The sequence below is a fragment of the Ischnura elegans genome, chromosome 10 (assembly GCF_921293095.1).
Source record: "Ischnura elegans chromosome 10, ioIscEleg1.1, whole genome shotgun sequence".
In the NCBI taxonomy this organism is placed as follows: Eukaryota; Metazoa; Arthropoda; class Insecta; order Odonata; family Coenagrionidae; genus Ischnura; species Ischnura elegans.
In genome coordinates this window covers 30444208-30468813 of record NC_060255.1, presented here as the reverse complement: position 1 = coordinate 30468813, position 24606 = coordinate 30444208, and the positions used below count along the sequence as shown (strand labels likewise).

Sequence of the window (24606 nt, the reverse complement as noted above, 5' to 3'; positions counted from 1 at the left end):
TGTAATTTTGTTCTCATGTAGTAGACATTAAATTTTTATAGATATCTATAGTAAGCGTACCTATATATGCAATCATACTGATGAATTGCAGTTCTAAAGGTGCACTTTTGGAAGATGAAATTTTAGTACATTGAATAAATAATATTCAGCAATTGAAAAACTAAACTTTTGTACTCTTCGGAAGAAATTTGGTATTCAAATTTAAATAAAACATTTGACAGTTAGTTATTCCTACTCTTAAATTACAAATATAATTCGATATGGTCGTAACTTCTCAATAAACATCATTCGAGTTTGCAATAGAGTACCCTGAAGTGTTTTTCGTTTTATAGGTGTGTAGGTAAAATGAAAGTAGGTTATTGTGTTTGACTCTCATGAAAGTGAAAAAGCACCCCAAAAACTTCCTTTTTCCCTTAAAAAATAAATTATCGTGGTTAAGGGTTTGATTCTATCCTAGCAACTTAAAATTCTGCACACTGAGAATCGTGTGAAGCCATACTTAAGCTAATCGCCAATAAGAGAGAATCTTATTTGATCCATTATCTGCTTTGCCCATTGAAGGATTCAGAAGCATGTTAAGTATGGCGTACTCATTTGATTAGTGCATTGATTGTATTAAGTCTATTTGCCTCCCTTTTTGCGAAGACCGAAATCCAGCTCTTATGGAGGGTAATGAGCACCCAACCTTCTTGGTCTTAGTAGAGAAACAAGTTGTTTGAACGGGACGGATTAAGGCGGGGACTCAATCCCTTAAAACCCTGATTGGTTTTCTTGATGGCTGGGAAGGAAGGGAGTAATTTCTTACTGCGTTATTCTCCAAATGGGGAGTACCTCCGCAAGTTTGAAAATCGGGAGACAAAGCAAATTTGGCGATTGAATGGGGAGTTCATGTTGCCGAGGTCGAAATATGATGGTGCGCTAAGTACGGGGTCGAATGGGCCCGAGCGGGAGAGAGGGGTATTGGGGGATAAATTGAATGGGACCATGTAGTTAAATAGGGGAGAGCGGCTTGACGGAATAAGAAGCTAAATTTTTGAAGGCGGGAAGGGAAAATCTGCTTGTAGTGGGAGGAAGTGACTTGTGCCAAGGGCTCCGGTGATGGGGGGAACAGGTAGGGAAAAGGGGAGAGAAGCTGAGGTTAAAATGTAAACACAACGAAACGAGGGCGGAAATGAGGAAGAGGCGGGGTGTACGTTAAGGGTGGGGGGAAGAGACGGTGGAGGAGAGGGGGGTCGCTGCGTTGGGAGTCAAGATCAATATGTTAGGGGGCTGTGGCGTGTGGGTCGGGAGATGAGCCAGTTACCGTTAGAGGAGTCGTGCAAGCTTAAGACTTAACTCTCCTGCTTTGGATATCGGAAATAGTTTATCCACGGGAAGGCCTTACGGGGCGCGTAAAAAAATGAGTCTTGGTGGCTACGAAAGATTTCGTCCGATCGATTTTTTTCCATATCCCAAAGCGGTCGAGGAAATATTCCAAATCGCCTCATCAAGGTTGGTAAGGGAGTCGAGAGACTCTGAGGAAATCGTGTACTAGGCTACCTTCCAGTTTGATCATTAAAGGGTACGGGCGTGCGTATCGGATTAAATTCATTAATCCCTTTTGAAACGGAGACATTGTTTGCACTGCCTTTCGGTACAGGTTAAAAACCCATCAATGAGGACTAATGAAATTGTGGCACTATGCTAATTCGGTGTTTTTTTGAATAAGTTCAGAAGCCTACTTACGCTTCTTTCTCCTCTGTTTTTATGTGTGATATTATGCTCTATTATATAGTATAATAATAATTCAGAAAACCCATCTGTGGTGTTATTGGTCAAAGAGAATGGAAGCATTTATAAACCTTGCATTAGCTAATATAAAATATAGTTTCCTAATTAGCCAAAAAAAAGATTTTTTTCTGATTTCTGGTTGCTAGAAATTTCTTTAATTACTTTTTTGCTTAATTTATACGAGTAAAATACCTAAATAAAATAGGCAGCATTGGTTGCAGTAAACGTGGCTAAGTGTGCAAGACAAACATTTTTGCCGAAAAAAATAATGCTTGAACTTTATGACAGGTTACGGGGCTGCGATATTTTGTCAATAATAAAAGATGTACAAAGAAGTGAGGGAATTTTGTTAAAATTTTAATTGAAACAATTGAATAAGGAACAGAGATAGGAGTTATTATGTCTCCACTATCCATTCTACGTCTAATGCCGGGATAGCTCGATAATTTTTGCTGCATAATAATTCCGGTTTGAACTCTTTCCAACAGCGTAATATCCTCTGTCTTCTCTACGTTCTTCCCCTGCCCTTTGAATCCCTTCAGTTTTTCTTCATCATCATCAAGACAGCTTTGATCAAACCTGCGGCTCCTTATTCCTTTGCGCAGCAAATCACAAACTCCTTAACCTTTCTTTTGAGCATAATGGTTCTCAACATCCGTAGTGCATCTCAGGCTCAAAACTCTTTCCTTTGTGTTTGGACCTCTCCTCACGGTTCAATCTGTTGTCAGCTCTCAAGTGTAAAAGAAGCCTTAAGATTTTCCATTCAGCTGCCATTCTCACGTGAAGTAGAACTTATTTAAAGTCACGGTGGATCAAAGGTGATTAGCATTATGAATATTCCTCGGAATAGTTGCAGTATTTATATTATTTAATCACTTGATCTAATAATGGTATTGGTTTCTAAAGTCATAGTGAATTAAAGGTGATTAGAATTACGAATATCCTCGGAATAGTTGCAGTACATTCTTTAGATTATTTATACAGTAGATGACATGTTATGAAAATGAAATTCTACAGCGAGATTAATGTTGAACTTATTTTATTCCAATGAAATAATTTTATTGAAAACTCACTTAGGTAAGGCGCTTAGTATTATGAAACTATTGCTTACTTAGTGAATGCAAGAAATCGCATGAAAAAGATGCAATCTTCACTTTTAATAGCGAATTTTGTAAATAATCAACTTTCATGTTAAATAGTGTCCAAAAATATAGGTACCTAAAATATGTCATGAAATAATTAATTTATACTTAATCCTCTTTCAGTGTTCTCCAACTATTTGTAGCCTCATTAGTGTTTTTGCCCCATCATGTGTACCGTTTCGATATTTACCGAACTGAACTGATTTGCATACATGGCTCTCAGAGAAGAAGACAGTAGGTACACCGTTCTCGCGGCGCTAAAAAAATCCAGTGAAATCGATATTTGCCACCATGCACCACAAACCATTATTAAATATACATCACTGCTATTTCTCCTCCTCCACTCCTAAATCCCATCAGTATTTCTCACTATGCACTCTCCCGCCTGGCGGTCTACCTTATTTTCCCGATGTGTCTTCGAGGGCTTTTTGCCTCTTCTCATGCCCTTCAACCTTCTATTCGCTCTCCAAATATTTTATCCCACTCATCCCGACGCGCCCTCTCTTCCCAGCGTCTGCAGCCATTCACCAAGGAGCCCTTTACCAATCTTTATTTCCCATTCCACTCCGTATATCTCCCACGCTCGCTCTCACCGCGTTGTGTTATCCCTTTAGCCTTCAGCCATTCCTTGTTTTCATCCCCCGAGTCTCAGGATTTCCACCACTCTTCATTCCACACCTAGGTGCCCTTTCCCTTTCCCGAGTCACCCAATTCCAATCCACCCTTTATCTTACCGTCTCAAAAATATTATTCCTGAGTTTTTTTCCGTTTTACCGCGTGAGATATCATTTTTGGTGCAATTACTCCTCAATGAGTGTGTACATTTTTTCTAGTCTTTCATTTATCTCTCACTAAGCATGCATAATTTACGGGAGGATAAAACAAATATTGGATTCTTACAAAGTGTGAAATGGCTTTTTTGTCATTCTTATTTCTGCTATAGTTCGTTGTAATGATTGTGTGTGCTAATGAAACCTGTGGAATCAACATGAATGTTAAAAAGTGACTGTGTATGCTGCGTGGCATAAACCCATACCTGTGTCACTTCATGTAATCATCATGAGCCGCGAAAGGTCAAGAAATCAAGAAACAATATGAATTTGTTGCTTCTCAGAATGCGGTAGGTACATGAGGGTACAGTGCAATGTTTTTTAAACTTATGACGAGTAAATATATATTAGTTAGTATATAAAGTTAGCAAAGAAATTACAGGTCATAGTCCCGTGGATTCTGATTCCCGATCTTCCCAAACCTATACGCATTCACCAACTCGCACCCCACATCTCATTCCTCGCCTTCCAGCGCCCTCGGGGGAAAAAACCCTTAGCGGACTTTATTATTTTCCCTCCATTCCCTAACGGATCCGGGTTGAGTCAGCAGGCATCACGGTGAAGGAGGGGGAAAGAGAACTGATTCTTAGGAAGAGACGGGGGAAGTTCGGTTGGTACGTAACTGGCGGAAGCCATGGCTCCATCTCCAAAGACGTCGTAAGGATTTATTTCCTTCGGTACGGGGTAGACTTCCGGGGGACCGACGCACGTCTGACGGGATGTGTGACGATCAATTTGATGACAGCGTGACGACATTGTTACGATGCGTTTCTTTTTACTCTGGCCTCGTTATGGTGGCCGTCCTAGAAAGAGGGATGAACTGATCTTAAAATTCATTTACATAATAACCTCGGGTGACAGACTTTGAATTTTTGATTCCAGTCCAGATTAAACTTGAAGATAGATATTTTCTCAGCGTAGGGAATGGCAATTATTTGAATTAAAATTTCGAGATTGTTACCATGCGTTTCTTTTTCTCTTGCCTCCTTATGGTGGCCGTCCTAGAAAGAGTGGCGAACAGGTCCTAAGTTGCATTTACGTTGAGACTTTGAGTACTTAATAGATTTAAGTATTTTGAGTAGATTAAATCTAACCCTGCTTCAATTTGAAGATAGATAATTTTTGCAGGGGAGGGAATGGTAATATTTCGATCAAAATTGTAGTAAAGTAAGCAAAGAAAGAAAAAATAAGCTTAAAATATAGTCAGGCAAGAAACTGATCACTCTCCACATACTACCGTCAGTTTTTCCCTAGTATGCAGTACATTTTTCGGTTTTTAAGTTTGTTCCTCAAGAATTTAACGATGCATTTTCTTTACTATGATTCATGATTGTGATCACCCTTGATAGAGAAATTAAATGTTTTCTATGTTACAATTTACTTTTAATCTGTCATTAGCGGCCATCAAACGAGGTTTGAAAAAGTGGCCACTTAAGTCGATGGTCGTTGAATTGGGTATACTGTTTAGGTATATTGCACAGCACCTGGAAAGTGTGGATTTTTCGTGAAATTCACGAAATTTTCCGTCAATTTTCCGTGACTGATGTAGATATAAAAGGCTTCATGGCGCAATGTGAACCACAAAGTGCTTTGCATGCGATGATATCGTCTTAGATGATATCTTATCTTGCGTTTTCTTCAATGATTGGACTCCTTTTAATATTTTTGGCAATATCTGATGTTTAAAATCAGCCTTAGCTGACTTCTTTCGACAATTATTTCAATAATTGGAGGATATCAATCAAAAATGTCAGAGTTAATTTTTTAATACTTGAAATCCAAGTCAGCTAAAATTTTAAGAATATTCCCTTTATATGTAGTCGGAATAATTAGATTAAAAAAGCAATTAAGATAACAAAAATAAAATATGTAAGGGAATATATCGCCAGAAATAGAACTCACCACTGTCAACTAACTTCGGCATGTTTTTTTAGTATATTTGATAGACGTTGTAGTTTGCCAGTTGGTTTATCATCCTTAGAGGCCCGGATTCATGTTTTGGGAATGTTGACGATTATACAGTACAAGGACCGTTTGCCATCCGTAAGGTGGGACGATAAGGCGCAGTCTTATGATCACATTGCTATTATAGTAGGATAACGCTAACACAAGTATTTTTCGCCTTTGCATCGTTTCCCTTTCTAAGGTCTGCCGATGGAAATAAATTTGGAACGCCTCTACTAAATACGTTACTACTTTGTAATACTACCCATTTGGGGGCAGAATTGTGTCTAGCAAAATCAAAAAATAATATACATGTTGCAAATGGCCTTTTAAATGACACCTCAGAATATAAATTAACCATAAATGAATACAGTTCATTTTAAAGCTCAACTTTATTACTGTTTTTAGCACTGAAATGAATTCTGTATTGAAATTTTTGTTTGCCATTATGTTTCATCTCTTAATTTCTTCAACAAGACTTTCTTATTTTAGATAGAATTTAGAAAAAGACTTGTTTGTACGAATAAGAGCCTCTTTATACAATTCAGGAGAGTAAAGGAGTGAAAAGGCACGAAGAGTGATTCATTTTAATTGCATTAGCACGACATTCAGTCGCGAGAATAGGATCTTGACGGCGTAAGAGTAAAAACTACTTTTCCGTCTCTTTAGAAAAATTTTATGGACTCCTGTCTAGGAAAGCTGTATTCCCTCCTGAGACTCCTTGCCCCTACTTACTTTGCGAACTTTCTATCCAGCCCTACACATCACACCTCCGAATGTTGTTCCAGGCACACCTTGCCCGCCGTCTTACTCATATCTCCGCTGCCATAATATTTTTACGGTTCCCCCACTCCCCGACCCGAAAAATAGCATCCCCTTTAAGTAGGAGGGGTCTAGGTGGGTGGAACTCAACCCTACAAAACTCTTTCAAACAAAACTTGTTCCCATATTTTTTCTGCGCCTCCCCTTCCTTATCCTCTTGCGAACTCTCGCCCTTGGCCACCTTCGTTCTCATGGCGCCACCGTCGCCTCCCCACCCGCCCTGGTACCCTTCATGATCATCACACATGTCCCTCAGACCAACCCCTTTTTGACACCCCCTTTTGCCCCCTCTTTGCCCCGTTTTTTTGTTGCGTTAAAACCGTCAGCTTGGGAGAAAGTTGTCACCAGGTTAGGAGTTGAGGAATGGTTCCCGTGCTTCCCTAGTGTCTGGGTTTATGGGTTGGGCGGGAGTTTGCTTGCGTTGGGGATGAGAACTCAAGTTTGCCGTTGTGTTAGTGGTGCGAAAGGGTGTGAGCGAAGATTGGTGGGGCTTGGACAGGTTTTTTTCAGTGTCATTTAAGGAGGAACCTTTGATTCAAAGTACTGTCGTCTCAGGTAAATGTAGCACGCGATAAGGAGCTATTCTAAAAATGTAATGAAATCCCATTTAGAGCTCTGCGCCATGAATCATATTTTAATGCTAGCAGTGATATTTATGGTAATCCCTCCCATATCAATGTCACAGAAAGTATTGTAAAGATATATTTATATATCTCAAAGGATTTTGGGTATATTATGTACGTTATTTGACATTTAATGGTGAAAATATGCTCTTAAAGCTTGTATTGCTGCATTGATATAGCTGGAAATAGCAGAGGAAAGGTTACAAAAATTATTCTCGTGATGGCATCCAGAAAAGGATTTGCCTTAAACTTAGATTTTTAAGAACAGAGAAATTTGTATTTAATATATTGATGCCATTTTCTTCTCTTCAATCATTATCTACACAATAATAGGATCCTACCTTAGAAGTGGAGCAAATAGACGAGATATTCTCTAACTTTTTCCTGTGGTAGTAAACAACAAAGATATATCAGCATTACATTACCTAATTGACGAAAAACGAAGGGAAACCACAAGCAAAAATCAATTATTATTGTAATTTTATATTCTTTTTCTCATGATGCCTTGAAATTTGGACGAGGATGAGCTGTTTGAATTTGTGGTGATTCGTAAAATGATTCATTTTATCCACCGTTTCCGGTAAATTAATTAATTTTTATATTGTAAACTGCATTTAAAACCTAATTGCTTTTATTTTATTATTTTCTTAAATAACTACGCACGTGTATCTTGTCAATTTAAAGCGGTCAAATGACAAAAACAAATTGTAAAGAAAACACATGAAATATAAATAGGAGAACAATCCGTAATGTATTTTTCTTATCAGTCAGATGGCATGTATATAATTTTGAGAATGCGTTAAAAAAATGTAAAAAAATTACTAAAGAGATTTAAGTGAATAGCGTAAATAATTAAGTCCAAAGAGGGCGTAGAAAAATGCGTTTCATAACCCAGAGAGGGGAATAAACCCTGAGTCTTGGCCCAGAATGATCTAACCCTTCTTCCCGCGCGGAGTCGTTGTAGTAGTTGAAGGTGACCGGTGCGCGTTATGAACGTGGAACGAGGTCCGGAGGGAAAAAGAAATATCTCCGGGCATGGCATAAAGATTTATCGAGATCCATTGGGCGATAAGAAATAGCAGATATGTAAGGAGCCATGCGAAGCCCGAAGATGGGAATGGGGTGGGCTACGTTGGAGGGGGGAGGAGTAATGGAATGCTTGGACAAGATTTGCACTGCTAAGGAGGAAGTGGTCCGGTCTCCGAAGGAGCGATTTTTTACGACGCTACATTGTCGTGGCGAGGGGTTTTACTACCATCTCCTGATGTAACCTCTCCAGGGACCAGTAAGGATACGTAACCCCTTCCCTGTTTCGTCTCAGAAAAGGAAGCATTTCTTCAGCGCTGACTCCTATCTCCCCTTTCATCATGAAGGGGTTGGTTTTTGGGATTATATGGCAAGTGCAAACACTCCTCCGAGTCATTACATCGGTAGCTTTTTTTTTGTTATTTCACATTTCGGGACCTAAACCGCGCTCCGCACTCTGAGATGAGTAGTAACGTATCTCCGAAGCAATCTAGCGAATGGCTGATACGGGTTGAGCAATGTTGAGTAGTTGAATGGATCTCCGAGAATGCCAGTGAAAAATAGGCATCTCATGACGTTAGCGAAGTGCCTTAGTCAATTTTTACGGAGCCGTTTATCATAACTCACTTAGTTACTAGGGCACCCGGTTGAAGTTTTAAGTGTTCAGTTGAGTTTTATGCGCTATGCCGCTTTAAGTAGTCGAATAATCTCATGGGATGAGCGGGATATTTCCTTTAATTAAGAAACTCTGGAAAATATTAGAAGAATAACGATATTTCCTACACAAATGGATTTCTTGTAGGAAAATGGGATCATAATTTCTCTTTTTAATACTTATTACACGTCAAAAAATCTTAATTTCCAAAATGTTATGCTCATTACTTGATACTGAAAACTTGGTCCTCTATATAGCAGAAATTTCAATTATTATGGAAGGGAAAATTTTATCCTTTATTACACTAAATGGAACTCTTGACTCGAGGTGTTCATGAAATATTAAATAGGTAAATTTTAGTTGCATGTAATGTGGTTTCTTTACATAAAAAATGGGAACTATGAAAAATTAGTGTGAGAAGAACTGTCATTTTCAGTTTTGATAAGTAAAAATCATTTTCTGCCGTCCTACATGCTGGTTTTGCCTGTGGAGTGGAAAATGTGGTGTACAAATTTGACATATTTACCAATATTTATTGACCAAAATCTTGAGTGATCGTTAAAACTATTTCTGTACTGTGCAAACACATATCAAAACTATTTGTGTATCCTCAATTAAGGTAAATCTTTCTATTTCAGGTTTTCATCATCCCCATCATGAAGATGCATCGGTTTGGATAGATATCAACTCGGTAAGTCCTATTATCCTATTTGGTGTAATTGAATTTGGTTCTGGTGTGATGGTGTTAAGGACTTAACCAAATACATACAGCTATGGAGTCATGCGATAACAACGTCATACACAAATTTTTATGAAGAAATCTAAAAATTTTCGTGCGTAGATTTTTATTAATTTATTCTTTGTAGTATGTATTAAGCTAGCCAATTTAGAAGAGATATATAAGACTTAGTTCAGTTCTGAAGAGGCAGCTCCTTGTACAAGGAGACTGAAAAGCCTTTTCTGTACTTTAAAATAAAAAAATAGGGTATAATATGGTCAACTGTGCAGAATGTGCGTCTACAATAGTATAAATAGGTGCAATAGTTTCATAAGAGGAAAAAACATATGCTATTTCACGGGATTTGAACCCTTACTTCTAATTTCAATCTGAATTCTCTGCCATTTTAACTGAGGAGATATTGTTTTCTTTGGTGGAGTTTCCTTAGAAAAACATACTGCCGCACCGCACTTCAAGAATCAGGACACCGGCCACAAATTCAGGAGATGGGAGTTCGAATACCGATTTACCAAATGATTTTTTCCTCAGCGGAATTTTCGCAAGTTAACAGAATCACCAGCGGGTAATTCTGCAAAGGTGCGATGACTTGAAAGTGGTTATTTCCTAGAATAAATGATAATTGCACTTTTTTTCAGAAGAAATAAGTTAAACATTATGGGTCGAATCTTATACATTTGAATGAGAAGATTGTATAGCTACTTTTATATAATTATTTATTATTTGCAGGAAATTACAATTCTATTTTATTTATTACTGTGTTAATTGCTTTTTTCTCGATAAAATTGAAGTTGCATCTCGGAAACGAATTCCGTGACGCTCCTTGGAGTATTCATCTTGATAACTCACACTCAAGAGCAAGCGAAGCGTTCAACAATCCGATTTTGAATCCGTACCGGAGAGAGGCACCAGATTGAAAAGCAGGCAGCGGAGAAAAAGAGGACAGAAACCTCGAAATGCTTCGTCCGTACCCGCAAAAGTAACTTTCATATAGACTACATCCTACTTCATATCTGTTATCCTGAAGCCTTTAACGTCTACCTCTCCAGCAATATCCTCCAATAACCGATATCCGGAAACACCATTATGGCGACCCATCCTCCTCGACGGCCAAACTCTGGGTAGCAGCTCCCCCTACTCGCACCATCACATAACCCCAATACAGCTTACAGTTTCCATTACCGGAAGGAGACCATCCATTTCGCCCCCCTTCGTTTTTTATCCCTCCGCCGTCTTCCTTCTCTCAAGATAAAGCTTGAATTTTGATTACTAATGAAAAAGTTTGGACGCTTCTCAAGGAATGATTGACTATTTCCTTTGTTTGGCTTTAGACAAGGAAGTAGCCTTGTAGGTTCAAAGCTAGGGCAAAATGCTATGCCGGATTTTGTCTTAACTTTGGGCATTTTGTCCATAAAACAGCGTGTCCGATTTCAGCATAATCGATCTTCTTTCCTGGCATTGCCTTTCATTTCAAATCTTACGGGGTGGATCAAAAGGAAAACATTTCCCAATTTTTGTGCTGCTTCTTTTCGAGTGGTTCACTGCCACTTGGAGGTGAGTCTATTGATCTTTTCGTCAGCTGTCTTGATTCCAATATGCTTCAGGTTTTAGAAAAGAACAGAAATTCATCCACGCGAATTTACCGAGTCTTGAGATGTATTCAATTTTAATCATTTATTCAGAAAATGTCATATTTCAACGCAATCGATATTTTTCTCTGAGCGTACCGTTTATTGAGAACATAATAGTGTTCAGCGGTCGGGTCAACGGTTCACATGCTCTCTTGTTTTGAGTTTTTATCAGGTTCAGCTGACCAAACATACAATTTCACACATTTTGTGGCTGTAAATTATATTTAATTAGTAAGTACATGTAGTAAGCATATCATAAGATTTCATCCCAAACGATCTTTCTTTACCACAGTTACTATAATTTCAAATCTAGCTAAATTATATTTACGTTGATTATGATTCTACTATAGGTGGTTCCATTTCTTCTATTTCTTAAAATATCAGTTCTTATATTTCATGTTTCGAGAACCAGCATTAATTTACTCGTAGAAATTTAGCGAGCCTAGTTATATTTGTTTAAATTCTGCATTCAGTGCATGCGCGACGATTTACGATTAACATTTTGATATTATTTCAAGATTCCAACAGCTTAAAAATTTTGCACAGATATCAGCATGATATTAATAGGGAAGTCATTTCTAAATAGGTTGTAAATTTTAATATTGGATTAAATGTTTCGTTTTCCTCGTAAAAAATATTTATGGTGTCACCTGTATTATTTCCACTACTTTAATGAAAACGTATTGAGCGAAAGGGTTTACTGAGGTTATGGTTTAACAGCAACCATATGCATGTATTTTTTTAATGCAGCAAACGATTTACACTTTAGCCTGCAATTTTGTATAATATCTCCTCCGTCATAGTTTTTCCCATCACATCGTTATTGATTTCTCTATCTGAACTATAAATTCGTTGCAATTTGGTTATAGTGTACTGCACAAAATATAGACTAACTAACCAATTTCGATTCTGGACATGGAACGAACTATTGTCCATTGCTACTTCATGCCCACAAAATCAAAAAGTATGCACCACTTCGGATTTAAAATTCAAAGTCGTGGGAAATGCTTTGCATTTCTGCTCACATGGGATATTTTCCTACCGTATTGCATGAATAGTTTTTGTGCCCTTCCGCGTTGGTGAGTCGGAATTCTAAATGTCCGTTCACCGTGCAATGGCAATATCGTTTTGGATACCCAACAATGACCGCGGAAGACCTTTTGTGTGTAGCTATATCTTCGCTTCCTTCACTTAAACCTGCGTCATGACGCTATACGATCGCATCCACGATTTTCTCCGATGCTCCGAAAAGCGTAATCTTTTCCGTTTGTCTCCTTCTTCTGCAGGGCCAATCACACAAATTCCGCGGCATGGTTCCCGGGCCCCTTTTGTTCCGAGGGATTCTCTTTTGTGACACATAAATCGAACCTTTGGTCTCCGCACAGTTATGGAATAGCGCGTGGAGGGAGGATTTTCATGTGTTCCAGGAATGGGTGGGGTATTCGGAACTGCGGATGGTGACGGGCAAAATGTTTAGCGGTCATTGGGTTGCCAATAGCGGGATTGGGATTTTCCGAAGAGCATGTGAGGTAGGCTCTCACTCGGGATGTGAATTTTTGAGTGGTGCACGCACACCCACGCGTGATGAGAATATGGACGCAATGGCCTCGGTGCAAGGGACACAATCATAGTGCTAAAGTTTAAAAAAATACCTCTTATTTTCCACGAATTTCTTTCTGTTGCCTGCTGAATAGAGAGCCTGCAGCATAGAGGCTAAAAGCTGAATGGTTCTTTATTCCTGTGTGAGTACTACCTGTTGTAAATTATTTAACTTCAAGCTTAGGTTGAAAAAGGCCATACGTGCTTCGATCAAACAGTTTGTAAGGGTGCAATAATGTTTCAGGGTGGCTTTTTTCTACTTACCTAATTAATATAAATGAATTATATTTTCTTCATTCTTTTATTTACTACACCGCAAACTAGGTTTAATGCATCAAGCGGCATTTTAAGGGAAAATGAACAAACAAGTTATATTACACATTATATCCCAATGTCGCTTCTACGTAACATAAAAATTAAAGCATTTCCAGCTCTATTCAAGAAAGATTTAAACTAAGTTTTCTTCTGTGCTGTAGAGTTAATTAGTGAAATATGTAGGTGTCACAATAATTATGATTGAGCAGAAAATTTATTTTCTTGTCTTCAAATTTATTTTTATCACAAAAGCAGCTCTGGGTTACAAAGGGTTTGAAATTTAAGAGAAGTTAAAATTACATTTACCAATTTATTTACTCCATTCACCCTTGATTAAAATATTGAGACAAGAAAAAATACCATCTTATTTTACATTATTTTTTATGGCTTTTTCATTTCACAAAACCATCAATTCAATTTAATTTATTCTTCCTTTCTGTATCTTTCTATTTTCCCCTGCCTGGCCTGGATAACAATTTTCAAGAAATTTATAATAGTTCAGTTTGTTGTGAATAGCTTATATTGGGATAAATTGCAAATAGCCATTGCAAAATACCATATTCTGGCCTGCTATTTGTCATAGGATTCTGGTTACTTATCTCATGACGTCTCCTTTCAAGTAGAATGTTATGCATGCGGAATATTTTATTCCAAGAACTGCTCTATGAAAATAATGATTACGAATGCCTGAGTTTCCGAAATTGAAAATTTCTTAATACCCTGGTCAGAAGCACTGTCTTCGTTCTCTCACATCGGATTTTAGTTGCATTTGCGAATGCTGTGTTATGCTATTTATGCTTGTCCCCTGTATCGGAAATTTTGATTTGTTCTTTTATTTATAACAATGTTCATTTGTTCTTAATTGAATTCCGCCATCTTCTCAACGATTCCTTCTATTATTCATGGAAGTTTCCTCGGGTAATGGAGGTGGGCTATTGGCGAAAGTCATTTTGTCCTCTTTCAAGCCGTTATCCTTAATTGCAGGATTGCTGTCCTTAACATAGTTTTACTTCCATGATCGCACCACAGTTGGGCCAAAAAATACTTCATTAAAAAAATAAATACACATTAAAGGCACCAATGGTGCCCAGTGACCATAAATAAACTCCAAATTAATAATTCTCAATTATTGTTAACTGTTTATTTGCATAAGTAAACAATCTGGCTGAACCGTGCGTACTGCTTGGAGGAATAACAATTGTTTAATCTGCTTCACAAATCCTTTTACTCGGTTCCATCGTTATAATGTCTCCTTTCAGCTTCATATGTTCCATCGTTGATAAGTCGTTAATAACTCCTGTCCATTGTGGAGTTTTGTTTTGCCTGCCTCAAGTCAAGGGTTAAGATCCGGGGATGCTACATGTAAGAATGATAATGTGTGCCAGGATTTTCCTTACGGATTATCATGGCCACACAGGGCATGGCACATACATATAGCTGTTTATATTTTTTGACATTTCACAAACAGTGTATATTGTATATTCTTGGTACTGTAAACGTTTGTCAATATTTTATAATATGCTTGCATTGACGTTATCGAGGGGTTAGGTGGAAGAGGGGAGTTTCCAGTCTCAACCTCGCCCGAATAAAGGCATTTTATTATTATTATTTATTATTAAAGTCCATAATTTTTCCAATATTTTAGAGAGATATTTTTCTGGTAAGATTACAGATATTCAAGTTCGTTGCACATTTGAGCTACTCAATTTTTCATTTGTAAACTTAACACATTCTTCTGTCAACCCATCTCTATTTTTATATTAGGTATACTTTGTACTCGTAGACCATTAGCTAAATCAAACGCAATAATTCTGTGACAATACTGGGAGTTGTATCAGGCTCCATCCGGTGAAATTACAGCGCATAGAAATAGGCCTTCTTCAGAGGTTTCGGGTTCTAGTCCCTCCTGGATAGGTTACCCCTATCCAAAGTATAGATGATCGCGCACGTTTGTCACAGCTGTAAAGAACCCCGAAGTAAAAGGCCAATGGCGCTGTTTTCAGTTGTATATAGAATTAATAATTAAATCACCAATTCATAAGGTAATGGAAATTTTCCACTAATACTTAATGACTCAGTTGGGCCAGTATTTGAGTAAATTTGTCAGTAACTTTCAAATGAAGTGCTTTTTTGTGCGATTTACTCCTGTTTAATTTCATTCCACAATCTGGCCGTATCCGTAAGGGATATTTGACTTGTGTCATCTGCTTCTCAAATCTTGTTTATTTCCTAACTCTCGCGCTACTTTTCATCTCCGTTTATCCTTATCTCTTCGGAGTGGGATAACCCTTATCCAAATGGCGGCCATTCCTGTTCATTGCTGAGTTCTTCTTTTGTCCGGCCCCAGTCAAGGGTTAAGATCCGCGGCTGAGACGTGTAAGAATGAGATTGTGAGCCGGTCTCTCCCTCTTCGGATCCACGAGGATTTTTCAAGGTTTTCCGAGGAGACTGGTTAAAGGGAATCCAGGGGTGGATTCCGACCAATGGGATCGAGGATGAAAGTAGAGGGTAAGGGGTAGACAATGGGTGTGGGTGAGAATTTGGAGAGGGTGGACCTCCAAGGGGAATTAATGCGTGCCATTCATCCAGCGAAATTGCCGAATAAAATGAATGCCTATTTTCAGACCATTACTTTTTCTCGGACCTTTTATTTTTTTTTTCGTTCTCCCCTCCCCCCCTTTAACGCTCATCCAGCTCGCAATGCACTCACAAATCTTCTCGCTTTTCCTGCCTTGCCCAAATTTCTTCTTTCGCACCGCTCCCCCCTCGTCTCGCCAGCATGCACCAAATGTTTGCTTTCCGTTTTATCTATACTTGAATTCTTCTCTCTTCGAATCTCTCCCTGGGGAGAAATTTAAGTTTCCTTAGCACCTTTATCTTGTTTATCAGAAAAATAAGTTCTATTTATTATTATCTGTTATGATTATTCAAAGTCAAATTATTAAAAAAAAATTAATTCAAAAATCGATTAATCAAAAAATGCTAAAAATTAATGAAATGAGAGAATTTGCATTCCGATAATAGCTAAATGTTTTTAGGCCGACCGGCCTTACAAGGACAAGGAGAATGTGAAGGAATTCCATATAGATTCCTAGATTGATTCCAAATAGATTCCTACTGTCTATAAATAAAACAAGACACCCGAGTTTTGAGGACCTCTATCGTCTAAACGAGGAATTCAATTTCAATCCAACAAAAAGCATACGAAAGAAATTATGTTTCTACGTTGGATTATTTACTTAAAAAATTTTCCTTCCGATTACTTCCTGTACTTATTTTTTTCTAAAAAAAGTACCCGTTTTTTGCGCGGAAAAATCAAGTTTCCCAACTTTGAGCGCTTAGTATTCCCGTAGTTTTCGTTACCAATAACTTGGAATTTTGATATTAGAAAGCCAAATTTACTATTAACATTTTTTAGAAAACAAATTGTTTTACAGCACGAAAATTGACGGATTTGTTTTAAATAACACAAATATCTGCTAACCCAGAAACTAATGGGTCAAAATTAAGGGAAGGAAATACTTGTGGAGGTAATTTTTTTATTAAATGATTCAACGTATAAATAAATTCTCTTCCGTATGTTTTTTGTTGGATTTAAATTGATTTCCTCGTTTAGCCGATAGAGCTTCTGAAACTCGGGTGTCTTGCTTTTGTTTACAGGCAGTAGATAGATTATACAGCTATATCGGAGGCCTGGAATGTTTTTTTCCATATTTTCCCCCAATTTATTCCTTTTATCATTTTATGAATTCCAAAATTAAAGTTTTAAGGTAATTAATTTCGGAGTAGAGTTATTTTAAACAATAACTTGAGGTTTTTGAGTCTAGTATTTTTATGCAATTGTCAGTGGATTCCGTGCAAAATTATTGTCCTTAAAATACCGCAGTTTCTCTCAACTGCCGCAATTTAAGTAAAATTATCTGTAATAGATACGAGAATAAATGTTGTACTTTATTGCTATGGTCACTGATGTCATTCATTGATCGCTATCTATATGGATTGAATAGTTCCCCTTTTCTATTACCTTCAATAAAATAAGTTTCATATGTTTTAAGTTTAAAATGGTTTCAAGAACTCAATGTGTGCTCATAATAAATTCTTTCTTTATTATTTTAAATAATTACTTTAACATTATCTGACAGTTAATATGCAATAGTTTTTATATGAAAAGGTTTTCCCTCAAGAAGCTATGAATTGTTCTGGGAAATAAAATTTACTCTTGGGGAATATAGTATTGGTACCTGACCGTACCTCCTCACTACAACGGACCTTGTGATACAAAGTTATATTGTTAGAATCGCTCGTTTTATCTCATTTGTATTTGTAAAATTGACTTTTCCTACTCCCTCTAACACTCTGTTATTCATATCGCATTTTTTCAGGATTATATCCCTCCATTACCAATTCCTATTATCTACTAACAGAAATTTCTTTCGTTCATTCAATTTTTAGGAAAAATTCAGGCACTATCCAACTTTTTCAATAAGCTCAAAAATCCAATTACTGACTCTCACTTTAGCAAAACTGGACCATACCATTTTCGTAATCCATTTATTTAATACGCCTACGGGGTAGATTTGAATTATTGGGTTCCACTAATGACTCAGAAAGCAAAAAGATCAAAGTCAATCGTGTTTGCAGTCATAAACTTTTTGCCCTCACATGTTAACAATTTAATGATATTGGTTCGCAGTGATAGTGATTAGAGGAATAAGGATAATGCATTAGACGATGGCTTTTATGTACTAGTAAGTTTTACCACTACCTTCAGTTAGGTTTACAAAAATGGACGGGTAGTGTTTTCATAATGAAAGTAATATAAACCCGAACAAGTCATACAGAAATTCATGGTAGTTTTTTTTACCTAGAATAATGCCTTTCCTGGAAATAAGCGATGGCCTCGTTTGAATTCGGAATTGAAGCTTCGTTCCCAGTTTTCTTGCGCTCCGGCCTTTCACTCAATCCTATTTGAATTGACTAATGACTGGTCATTGTCCATTTTGCCGCTGTCGATTGACCAAGTACGAATTTAGCGCGGAGAATAATATATTGACGAGATGTCAAAGGAGTCCCTTATTGATTTGGATGCATTTAAATTCGTCGCACGTTTAGTGTGGATGAACTGGCATTTTGCTGTGCCTTTCTCTTGTCTATATCTGTATAATATTGGTTTAAATGTATGTTCACTCATGTTAGATCACACTCATGGTAATTCTATGGTGGATTATGGTAATTTTTGTTGTCTATTGATTTTTGTCTTTAATGATTACATGCAATTTCCATTCAAATATTTAATGATGCGTAATTGGGCTCCTAATTTTGAAGATATGGTAATTATATATATTAGTATATTTGCAGTATTAGTAACATAGAGATAGCAATTGATTTAGGTTTTCCTACGAAATATTTAATTTCAATGGACGCCTCACTAATAAAGCGATTCGATGGCACGAATAAGAGGTGAATGGGGTGGAATACCGTTGTGTTGTCACCGCTAATAACATTTAATACAAAGGATAAATAACTCCATAGCACAAGATTAAGTGTAAAAATAATTGACATGGAGATCAGGTATTTATCCAAATCATCAGATTCCTATTAATACCCATTTGATTTAGCGACACTTCGGACGATAAAATATTTACACCGTTGATGCTCGCGGAAACTTCTTTTGATCTAATAACGCAGTGGTTTAATTTGATGTGTTATTGTACCGTTTGCTGTAGTTCGTACTTATTTTTAGACAGAGATAAATTTAAGAATATTATTCCTTGAATTGAGGGCTGTTGTTGCAAATGCTTGACAAATATTGTTGATTTTTTTTTCATCAGGATTCTGGATTTTTTGTTTTAGTACTAATATAAAGAATGAATTACAACATTTAAATCAATTTATCGATACATCCACTGCAAAAACGCTCAACAATCGCCCACCGAATCCAAACCACTCATTTAGTACTACAAGGGCTTCAAGATGAGCGGATTTGATTTAATGGGCGATTTCTGAGCGTTTGTGCAGTGGAGGTATCGTTATCTTTCCGTTGGTCAGGTTTCTAATAATCCGTGAGAAATGTATTTTTTCTGCGTCGTTGATTACTTCGAGAAAGAATGAAAATTCGTAATAAATTGAGAAAATTCGAAAGAAAGAACTGAAAATTCGTAATCATTGATCTATCATATGAAAGACTTTTTGAAGACTCGTGAACTATATATCTTCATTGAAATTGTGAACGTATTCTACTGAAGTATTATCTTCTAGTGAAGCAAAGGCCAGAGCAATTGGATGTTTATTGAAAGTTTTTGGGTTCGATCTCAGATAGAGACTTCAGTCCCCCCCCCCCCCCCCGCCCCTCCAGATGTTAAGGGGGTCCTTGGAACGGAACGTGCTCCGTAGGTTGAATGTATGAATCTCACATGTCTTTGTCATACTCCGGTGTAAGCTCAAACCTCACCAACCTAAATCCACCTTCAGGTTGAACCACTGAGTGATGCGGTCATGGATAATATAAAAAAGAATCCTCAAGTTGACCCCTAAAAGTGTAGTCACCGACTGCGCATTTAAATGGGTTTACAAAAGTCGCCACTCGTGTCACTGACGGACAAATTGATCTCACGGGGAAATAAGGTGTAATTAGGGGTATTAACCAAAACTTATACACATTATGATGTTATGTACAAAGTTCATTAATTTTAAATGCTATTCCAATGAAAAACATTAAGATGAAAAATATTGAAAAAAAAAATGAATGGCATTACGCTCATCACCGCGCGGCGGTAGTTTTTTAAAACCTAAAAAAATAGGACACCGAAGTGGCAACAGAAATCAGCCTTCTATCGGTTGGAATTGGGTTTCTTCTATGCAGTCCCTATGGATGCGGTAACAAACGTATGCTACGGTTTATCCCTGGTGATACTTAAAATAAATCGAAGACTTTTAGAAATGTACTCATCCGTAGCTTTAAGTTTGTAAAAATATTCGTAAGTAATGCGGCCTTACTCTGTCTTGCGGGTTGAGAAAAATAGTGCACATAACTGCCACCCACTTTATTCAACTCAATTTATCCTCAAATTCGGTAGAACTGCAGTCACGGGTCTTTAAATGCGGAATCAATTGACATTTTCATATGGACGGTGTTAAAGGGGAATCAGGATTCAAACGGCGTGTTTCCGGGACCCTAACTAGGATTCTCTTTTACGAAATGGCTACGGCCGTTGCATAATTTGTCAAGGCTCTTGCTCACTCGGCGGTGGAGCTGTCGCGTGGAGGGAATTGAAAAAAGTAAAACACAGCGGGAGAGTCGAGAGCACTCAGGCTCCGTCGCTGAAAATTTACGCCCCCTCCCCCGCTTCCCCTCCGACCTCATTCCGCACTGAATGTGTCGCTCCGGTTTGTGTGACCCGCGATCTTTACCCTTAAACGAACTCTGGCGTTGCGATTCAACTAGACAGCGCCGCATGGCCAGGGCCAACCAGATTGACAGCATTGGTAAGGGCAGGGACAAGCCACGTGGCCCGAAGAGAAAGAACAGCGTAGACATAGTCCTCTCCGTGAAAACGTGGATGAAAATAGACAGGTTTACTACTAGGTGTTTGCGGGCGTAGTGTACTTATTTGGTGAATTTATTGAATTTTTAAATAACTTGAATCTTCATAATCCTAATTATAGGCGAAATACCATTAGACGAATCTGGAATGCAACGAGTCTTTCTCGTTCATTGAATAACATTCAAGAAATTGTGCGAAAAATCCAGAGAGAAAAAATCATTCGCCTTGACCGAGATGATTTTATTTCTCTGTTGATTTTTCGCAAAATTTGTGCATTGCGAGTGAATCCCGTAAAGCTATCACCGTGGCTAGTTCCGGTATACTTTAATTCTTCAAGAAATGATTACTACGCTTTAGGAAATAACAAAGTACTTGAAACTAGAGGTAATTTATAGATTAGAGCAACCTCCCATTCATGAAAGTTAGGCGCCCGCAATGTGGAAGATAACGTGCTAGCTTTCATTATAGATTAGATAGTCCACACATATAATTTTTTGTTGAGCGATGTTTACTTTTGAAAATGAATTTTGCCCTAAAAATGTCTCGTCTGTACATTCTTCGTGAGAATAATTCATCTCTTTTCTTTAATCACAATTTCTTTAATCGACCACTCCCCCTCCGACCCCATTCCACACCGAATGTGTCGCTCCAGTTTGTGTGACATCCATGTGCCCGCGATCTTTACCCCCAAACGAACTCTGGCGTTGCGATTCAACTACACAGCCCCGCGTGGTCACGGTTTACCGTTTCTATGAAAATATTGTGCAGCGAGTTAAGTGAATTGTTGTAATCCACTTCAACGATATAATAAATTGAGTATTTTTCTACTAAATGGTTTCTAACGCGATCTCCGGCATTATTAACTACAAATATGAACCAATTCTGTAATTCCATGCCTTCAAACAACATATTTGATGACTTTTTGGCTGTTTAAACCACTTATGGACACCATTTTCAAACACACCGGACACAAACATAACTATCACGGGATACAAATATTTACCTTTCAATTAGCCCCTTGAAAATATTATTCGTTAAACGATTCGTCATAATTATTGACGAAATACCGTTGGCCGAAAAAGAAATAAAACGCGACTGTCTTATTCAGATTTTAATCTCCAGGAAACTACTTTTACGTTTTAGGAATTAAAGACACTGTATGAAAGTCGAGGAAGTTTATAGTTTAGAACGAGTTCCCATTTACAAAATTCCATTGTTTACAGTATGAAAGATATCTTGATTGCTTACATCATAGGCAAGGTAGCCCGTAGGTTTCATTTTTTTGTTGAGAGTTGCTTACTTTTGAAAATTAGTTTTCCCCACAAATTTCTCTTCAATACATTTTGGGTGAGAGTAACTAATCTCTTTTCTTTAATCCTAATTTCTTAAATCGACCCCTTCGTCCCCAGTTCGCACAGAATGTGTCGCTCCCGTTTGTGTGACGTCCATGTGCAAGCGATGTTTACCCCTAAATTAACTGTTGCAATGCGATTCAACTAGACAGTGTGCAATGGCGAGGGCATGCCAGATTGACAGCCGGGGAAACTTCGAAGCACGTGGACCAACGTTGGAGGTGAACAGCATCGACTAGGTCTTCTCCACTAAAAAGTAATAGACTGAAATTGACTTGTAACGTTCCGTGTGAATAATTAGTCTAGCTGCACGCATTGCTATCGGTGTTAATGTGCTACAAATGGTGATAATGTAGGTTTGGAGTTCACCTATTCCCTATTCAACAGTAATAGAATCAAGAGTGTACAGAATTTTAATAAAACACCACTTACTATCTCACAAAAATTTAGTTTCTTAAATTATAGCTATGCACCTGGAAATAACTATGTAAATTCTTTGCGCGTCTACCGTTAGGTTGTTAATTATGTAAAAATAATTCAACTCGGTTTCCCTCATACAAGCCTTCATATTATATTTAATGTCATTCAAAAGGTTTGGTTGTATTCCTAAATAATTAATTTCCTCCTCAAATTGTTTACTATAACCATTTTTGGATCATGCAATCCATCTTTATACTTTAACACAATGCTCTTAAATTAACTCTGGTGTGTGATTCGACTATATAACGTGGCATAGTCAGAGCACGTCGGATTCACAGCGTGGGTAGGGGAGGCGACAACCCACGTGACTTAACGAGAAATGTGAGCCACGTTCAACTACGCCGTGTCCACGAAAAAGAGAACAAAAATAGAATGAGATTGACTTCTAGCCGTCAGTGTAAAGGATTTACGTGGCCACAGTTGCGTTGTCTCAACAGTTTTTGGAGACTTAGGATTAGCATTGGCGCGATCCGTTTCCATAACAGTATTTGTAGTCTCTGTTTCTCTAATTCCAATTGGCTTCCCTCTTTCATGTGCTTCTAGAATTCATAAATATGCTACCAGAAGTATTAAATTGTATTAAAATGAATATATAGAGGAAATGACTGTGTCTGGGAACAACTGAAAAATTTCATGACACTCGCGCCAATGTAGATAGTTGACATTCATAAAAAATCATGGATATCAAAGTTGCTACCAAGTTGGCGTTGTTCTGTCTTTCATTGTATATTTCGAAAGCTAGTTGAAAGCTGCATAAACACAAAAATCATTTTTTTGTCAACTTTCTTGCAACTAAGAATACTAGAGGAAAGGGAACAGCGAATCATTATGGTTCAGTGAAAGATCCTTTGGTTAGGACATTTCATTAAACACATTGATCACATGAACATTTAATCGAGAGATAAATTGACGTTTAAGTCGCCCCTGGAAGGCCAAGAGAATAGTAGGTACTTGCGGCAGAGAAAAGAGAATAGAAGGAAGAAAAACATCTGGAACTAAAAGAACTAGGTAGCTTTGAATGGAATAAATATTGGGCTGCGGTATTCCCATCTTAAGATTGTATTTGCAATTGATACTAATAGCATAAAACAAAACTTCATGTAATTGCCTCTTTCGTGTATTTACTTCATGACTTTTCTTTGAAGCTTTGTTCTTGAGCAAACTCAGGCATTGCGGGACCGCATGGCATGTCAAGAACCAGCTGTAATAGCAATCGGAAATGGATTGACATCACATGAAGGGGAAGCGACAAGCTACATACCCCGAAAAGTAAGGATAGCAACGTGAACGAGGCTCTTTCCGTCAAAACTTGAACAAAAAGTGAGTGATATTTAATTCCAACACTGCAGGATTTGTGTGGTTGCAGTGGTGTTTTGTAGCTTACCCTTCAAACCGTATATCCTTTCGAAATTTAATAATTTCAAAAATATTTAGTCAAGTATTGCTTTAAAATGCACTTGAAATATGACTACCCTGCTTTCACATTAATTATGATACAAATAATTGGTGGTAAGATAGTACTCTACCATACTGCATTGAATTGCTCGCCCTAGCCTTCGTGTTGCATTTGCAGGAATATTGAAAAGAATACTAAAATTAATTTAAATATCCACTCACAGTTTAAATTTTTAAGGGTATCCCTGTAATGGTATTTCTTGGAATTCATGGACAAGTTAGCTATAATTTTCTTGAAGTTTGCCTGCGTATTTCACCCTTGACTGCCAGATATGTTTGGCATTGGGATTCTATCCATGATACTGTGACGTCCTGTACTATCGGTACCGAAAAAATCAGTCTGCTTTGTGATTAGAGGTGATTGGAGCCCAGTGAAGGATTAACGCAAGGAAAGAAAGACTCCAAAAGAATGCGAGTGGCTTAATGGAGAGAAAAAATCCGACCTCGACGTTTTTTTCGTTTTTTTTGTCTGATTTCAAGCGTTCGCTCTCACTACCATGAAAATTTAGCCTCGCTCGCGGGTAACGCTGTTCGTAGCAAGGGGCGGGTTGAATGGGTCAAAGAACAAAACAGGGCTTTGGTGGTGGACACCAACGTTTAGTGAGCCGGACACGGTCAAAAGCTCTTCCTCTCCCCATGACTGTGCTTTGGCTCTGTGTTTTGGTGCTTTCATTCAATTTTT

At 37.7% G+C, this 24606-nt stretch overlaps 1 protein-coding gene across 2 annotated transcripts in view; it reads left to right on the top strand.

The window, feature by feature from the left end:
• LOC124166530 (irregular chiasm C-roughest protein-like) overlaps positions 1–24606 on the top strand; it is a 766129-nt gene that overhangs the window by 19912 nt on the left and 721611 nt on the right. For both annotated transcript variants that reach the window (XM_046544081.1, XM_046544080.1), the window contains exon 2: positions 9451–9503. The gene's annotated coding sequence lies outside the window, so the exon portion shown is untranslated. The remainder of the gene's footprint in view (positions 1–9450; positions 9504–24606) is intronic.